This window comes from Schistocerca serialis, chromosome 12 (assembly GCF_023864345.2).
Source record: "Schistocerca serialis cubense isolate TAMUIC-IGC-003099 chromosome 12, iqSchSeri2.2, whole genome shotgun sequence".
Classification (NCBI taxonomy): Eukaryota; Metazoa; Arthropoda; class Insecta; order Orthoptera; family Acrididae; genus Schistocerca; species Schistocerca serialis.
The window spans coordinates 61,463,105-61,469,760 of record NC_064649.1 but is presented as its reverse complement, the minus strand read 5'-3'; positions in this window follow the sequence as shown (position 1 = coordinate 61,469,760).

Genomic DNA, 6,656 nt, shown 5'->3' with positions numbered 1-6,656 from the left:
ACAGCCAAACAACGTCAAATCCGACTTGAAAATTCTGAAGCGTAGCAACAGCATCACACAAAAGGCTATAATAGAAGGAAACTGTCAAATAGAAAAAACCATAAGCGAAGGAAAACAAATAGTAAAAGAACACACAGCTCTATGTAACCGAACTCCGTTCCCTGTGTTCAATGGACTCAACTTCCGACATTGTCCTGTTGTCGCACTACTGAATAAATATAAATTAAGGTCAGAAAAAATCATACACTGGAATGGGAGCGTTTATTTGGGAAACAGAATCGCTGAAGGAAAGTGTATTCCATTTCTCAGATATGACAAATGTTATGTTAACAGCGAAAGTCTTATTAAATCAAAGCTGCAACTTGTTTGACAATGTACTAACCACGAAAACTGTAAATAAAGCAGTCAGTGAATAACAAACGCTGTTATCTAAGACTTATTCCTCCAGCTGGGGATTGCAAAGATGAAAATTCTAAGTCGGCAATCATGAACGGAACTACCCAAGAACACGAGTCCACCCGAAGTATTGAAGAACTGTACACTTTTGAAATACGTCCCAGAGACTCATATTAACCCTGAAATTGAAAGAAAACAACGTATTTCCCGCCTGAACCTCATGACACGGATACAGCGAAGACAACTCAGCATGATGTACATAGCGAGTTGTTCATGGGGAACTGAACATTCGGTCTCCCTAAGTACATGCAATACGACAATTATTTTACACAAGCACGCACACACACACACACACACACACACACACACACACACACACACACACACACACTTTTCTAGTTCACCGGAAGCTGAAGTCATTAAAAGAAATTCTCAGAAAATTACGCATGACAGGTATCAAGATGAAAAATGTAATTACTAACGCTAATTAACGTTATCACATTCGCATCCAACGCTGCAAAAATGTACATGAGTTTTGAGCTACATGACCAAATAAAAATATTTTTCTTTACCGCAGGCGACTTTTGAAACATCTTTTTATCGTCTTCAGTAATTCTGCCACAGTGTTGTTAATGTTATGTTACCTTATTTCTAGAATATCCGTTTTCGAATATGCTTTTGCGATTTTTAGAAGTCGTGTTGTTTATGGAGCTTGCACGTTATTATATACGCCTACATTATCAAGCTATACACAACAAGCATTTCTACAAATATCTGATATTCACCCATCTGTTTCGCCCTACAGTATTAAAAGATCTTATACATCTATGCCCCATCTGCTTCCCCATCCACTGTCTGCTAGAAATGATGCACACTGCCATGCCTAGGGCTGGTATGTCAGATTGCAGCCAGAGCACTGAAGGCCTGCAATTATACACAACCCAGTGTATTTTCAATAGCAAAGATAAGATGGTGCAAATGGCTCTGAGCACTATGGGACTTAACTTCTGAGGTCATCAGTCCCCTTGAACTTAGAACTACTTAAACCTAACTAACCAAAGGACATCACACACATCCAAGCCCGAGGCAGGATTCGAACCTGCGACTGTAGCCGTCGCGCGGTTCCAGACTGTAGCGCCTAGAGCCGTTCCGCCACTCTGGCCGGCCGCAAAGATAAGATCCAGTTATTAGCCAACACTGGGGTATACAAAATTACCTGTTCTGATTGTGACAAGTTTTATATCGGTCAGTCAGAGAGACATAGCAACTAGGCTGGCTGTATGAATGGAGCTGGAGGTTGCAGAATTCTGACTCCGCATTTGCTGAGCATGTTCTTAGTGAGCATCACAACTGCCATTCAGTGTCCCATGTACTTCACTTAGCAGACGAAGGCCATAAACTGAACATGCTGGAAGCCCTGGAAATTGACGAACGTCTAGCTCACAGTTCTGATCTAATCCTAAATGACCAGACACAGCTCAACTTCCCCTTCCCCTAAACTTCAGATAATCATCTTTGTTGTTCATTTCATGGCACACTGTCGGTTCCTGTTCTCATTTTCCTGTATTTATTAAGTTATCTTATTTTATTGAAGTTATCTATGTATTCCATATGGACTGTAGTTTCAATTGTTAAGGCTTTCTTTTAACTGGTACTGGTTTAATACCTCTTGCAGTTGTCTCATCAAATATTGTTTATATTTTACTTGGTTCATTTATTTACTGCAAACTGTTACATAGTACAGTTTTGAATATAATGGTAATGTTTTTCCTGTTTGCTCCTTGTGTATTTGTATATTGTTCAACCTTTTTACAATTTAAAATGCAGTACTACCACACTCTCAAAGATTGCATTCACTGTATCTTCCCTCGAGCTCCTCCATTTTCCTGCATTTATGCATTTCTGTTTATCTTATTGATATTGCTAAAGTTCCTTAAGTAATCTGTACTTACATTGATAATTATTTCTTCTTTTACTTAGTTTATGGATCACTCTCCATGTTTTATACCTCCATGTCAAGTAATGATTTTATTTTACTTATTACTTTTGTCTATTAACATAAATTGTTATGTATACATGCTTTCTACTCTATTTTTATTTATTTACTGTTCAATTTTTTACTTTTTCATTGCATTACCACCACACTGTCAAAGATGTTACTTACTGTATGTTTCTACTTAGTCTATACGTGTAACTTCTCTTACAATGTTGTTTACAAACACTGTAGCTTCTTATACATCCTATGATGTAGTGTGGAAAACATCTAAGGAAAAAAAACAGATTGCAAAATGTTACGTACACAGGTAAATGCAATAATGTGTGTGACTTGCTTAGTTTGATTTTTGTTGCGCGTTGAAATGTAGTAATTGTAGCTCTTCCAATTGTACCCGTACTGAGGCCAGACCACTGTATCTGAACGGTTCAAAGATAAAGTCTTGTTACGCATGACGTAATCATGGAATAGTTATGTGCTCCGCAGGTGACAGCGCGTTGCTTATGCCAGCTGGGAAACATTACCTTTATATTACATCGAACGATAATTCAGGACTTATTTACGATCGACTTCCTTCTCATCTTCCTCTTTACCCATTCCCAACAATTCTGTTTCCCATTGGGATTACTGCGGAGACATTTGTAATTTAAGGACTTCGCAGCTAACCATATAGTTAGTGGTAGCTCTAAAACAGCATTTCGAGGCTATCAAAGAAGCTGCCCTCAAAGGGACCCTCCGTTTCTAATTTACGTTTTTCAACTGAGCGAACTGAACATGCCGTATACGTATTAATGCCGTGTTTTTCACAGACTATTGCCATAAAAAGTGTCTGGAATATGATTCTTTCAGTAGGTTTCGTCAGCAGGATTTTGCATGCTCTAACAGTGGCAATAGTTTGGAACTGCGCTGGCAATGCTCTCTGAGCACAAATTTAGACATTAAATTCGGATGGTGACGTATCGTATCTGTGGAACATAAAGTAATTTATACTCGGTAACACCCAGACGTGGCTCACATGCATTACCTATGAGAATATACACTGTATCAGGGTGATTAGATATTTTTGCTCATTTGGACTTAAGAACTCTCAGAAAGAAAAATAAATGGCGCTACTTTAGACATCTTTGCAGTTTGCAATAGGTGTAAATGAAGCACGTATGAGGTTCAAGTCTGAAATCGTGACGTTACTGTCTTCCTGACTTGGATTAGCTACATATGTCTGACAACAACTCCTTTTTACGGTTCCGTATGAGAATGGAATCAAATCAAAGATAGCAATGGCAAAAGAGGCGTTTTATAAGAAAAGGAGAATTTTCTGCAGCGGTCTGGAGAGCGAACTCAAGAAGAGACTCCAAAAATGTCTTGTATGGAGTGTTCTTCTATATGGCGCTGAAACATGGACTGCGAGGAAGAAAGAGAGAGAAAGGCTGAAGGGTTTTGAGATCTGGACATGGCGGAGGATGGAAAGAACAAGTTGGATGGACAGAGTAAAAAATGAAGAGGTACTGAGAAGAATGGGAGAGAAAAGATGGTTACTAGATGTAATAAAGAGAAGAAATAGAAAATGTATTGAAAAAAAGAATGACGGACTGATAAAAACAGTTTTAGAAGGTTATGTAGAAGAGAAAAGGAAGCGAGGAAGGAAGAGATTCCAGATACTGGATGACATGATGGACGGTACAACATACAGTAGCCTTAAGAAGGAAGCAATGGATCGCAGAAAATGGAGAGGCAAAGGACCTGCTAATATAGCAGATAATTGATGATGATGATAAGAATGGAATCCTTACAGGAACACGCTGTAGGCCGCCTGCCTGTTTCTCCGACTGTTCAGAATCCTTTTTCTCGGGAACGGACAGTCGTATCAAGTTGAAATTTATGTCACATACCGCGGTCTATATTCCTTTCGTCGTGTAAAAAAGTTAAGCTACTAATACAAAAGGGTCCCTTTATGTCACATATTTCGATACTCGTAAACTCACACGTTAAAATGTACTGTGTTGCACTTGACGTAGAATAACGCAATTTAGCGAGCGAAAAGGTTTCACAGCACAAGCATAGGAAAAGAAGTTAGAAAATTGTTAATTTCTAAATACATCTCACGAAAAACTATTTCTTTTGCCGTTTGTCATCCGACTTCAAGCTTGAAATTAAAATCTTCTCGAAAGTCTAGGAATGCGTAGAATCTGTATCACAAATAGTAGAGAGATTTGCTTCCCGTAGTGGATGACCTGTCTATATACATCAGTAGGCTTGTACGGAACCCTCAGTAGTACCCTGTCAGCGTTTTTTCCACTTACATGTACTTAGATTTCCGGTCAGATCACATTAAGCATTTACTGGCAGAGACCACAGCACTAGGAGTAAGCGTCTAGCATGGCATAAATCTTAGCTGTGTGTCCCCATCGAGAAACGTCGCTAATAATACACCCTCTGCCGGACACCGTAAGGTGGCTCGCTGAGATTAGATGTGACAGTAGAACAGGACGGGCACCCAACACTTTTGGGGTATCGTTGACACCTTGCCACGGCGTGTCGCGTTTGTCAAACACGTGAAATCTGGTTGCTGGGCTCTGGAGCCCATCACGTTTCTATATACTGCGAAGTGAACGATGACCGTAATCCATCAGCGAGATAAATTTGACGCTTTTGTGTTGCCCCTTTCAAGGTACGCTATTTTTTTCCACCGCAGCATCTACGGCCGAATTCAGGAGTAAGGGGTAAGTTGAGTAGGAAATTGAAAGGAAGATGCAGAAAGGGGAAGAGATGGCAGTGTCGGGAGGTGAAGGGAGAGTGGGGGAGGAAGATAAGCGCCGTCTAGCTGTTGCGTGACGTGTCACCACAAACTGGGGCGACCCGTTCACGATAGACAGCGATAAGGATGTCCTCCGTGTGAGCCCCGAACCTAAATCTGGCCGATCCATTTCCCATAACTTACCAACTGTCTCGTTACGGCGGCACTGCGGGGGAGTATTTTATAAGTGACCATACCATCAAACCATCAGTCGCTTGATTGGTATCGTGGGGGTGAGTTATACGTCTTTCGTTCCTTCGAATACTCTCCACTCAGCGGAATGCGGCAAGTAACATTCTGGATTTACGTTGAGGGAGATTATTACTGTTATCAACTTCCGCTCTGTTTCATTTAGGTCTGTGTGTGCTACTGAAGCTCGTGTGGGTTGCCAATGCATGACAGGAGGCATTTACCAGATGCGTTCGATAAGTAACGCGACACACTTTCTCTCCTCGGCCAATTTTGGTTGTAAAACGCGGATTTTGTTGTGTATCATCGAGGAATCGTCCCGCCTGAGCCCCTATAGTCTTATGAAGTTTCGATTGGTAGCGGAGGGTATACGTGGCCTTCAAAATGGCGTCTGTAACGAAGGTGTCTTCTAAGCTGACCTGTCACTGAGTTTCTTTTGGCGGAAAACCAGAGCATCGCACATGCTCATAGGTGCTTGCAGAATGTCAACGGAGACCTGGACGTGAACAAAAGCACGGTGAGTCACTGGACGAGTCGCCTGCCGTCATAACAACAAGTGCGCGCAATCCTGTCCGAACTTCCGTCTGCCGGCCGCCCGCGCACAGCTGTGACTCTCGCTGTGTTGGAACGTGCGGACACTCTCATTCGAGGTGATCGATGGATCGCTATCAAACACCTCGCTGTTCAAGTGGACGTCTGTGTTGGTAGTGGTGACACGCTCGTCCACGTGTTGCGATACTCAGTGGGCGTGTGTCCGATGGCTTCCTCGCAGCCTAAGAGAAGACCATAAAGAACACATTTCATCTCCAGAATGAGATTTTCACTCTGCAGCGGAGTGTGCGCTGATATCAAACTTCTGGCAGATTAAAATTGTGTTCGAGTTTCATATCAGCGCACACTCCGCTGCAGAGTGAAAATCTCATTCTGGAAACATCCCCCAGGCTGTGGCTAAGCCATGTCTCCGCACTCCGCAATATCCTTTCTTTCAGGAGTGCTAGTTCTGCAAGGTACGCAGGAGAGCTTCTGTAAAGTTTGGAAGGTAGGAGACGAGGTACTGCCAGATGTAAGGCTGTGAGGCCGGGGGGTGAGTCGTGCTTGGGTAGCTCAGATGGTAGAGCACTTGCCCGCGAAAGGCAAAGGTCCCGAGTTCGAGTCTCGGCCCGGCACACAGTTTTAATCTGCCAGAAAGTTTCACCTTTCATCTGTTTGGCCTAATGGAAGATGCATTGCTTGGAAAGCAGAACGAGGATGATGAGGTTACTGACGTAACAAGACTTTGGCTCT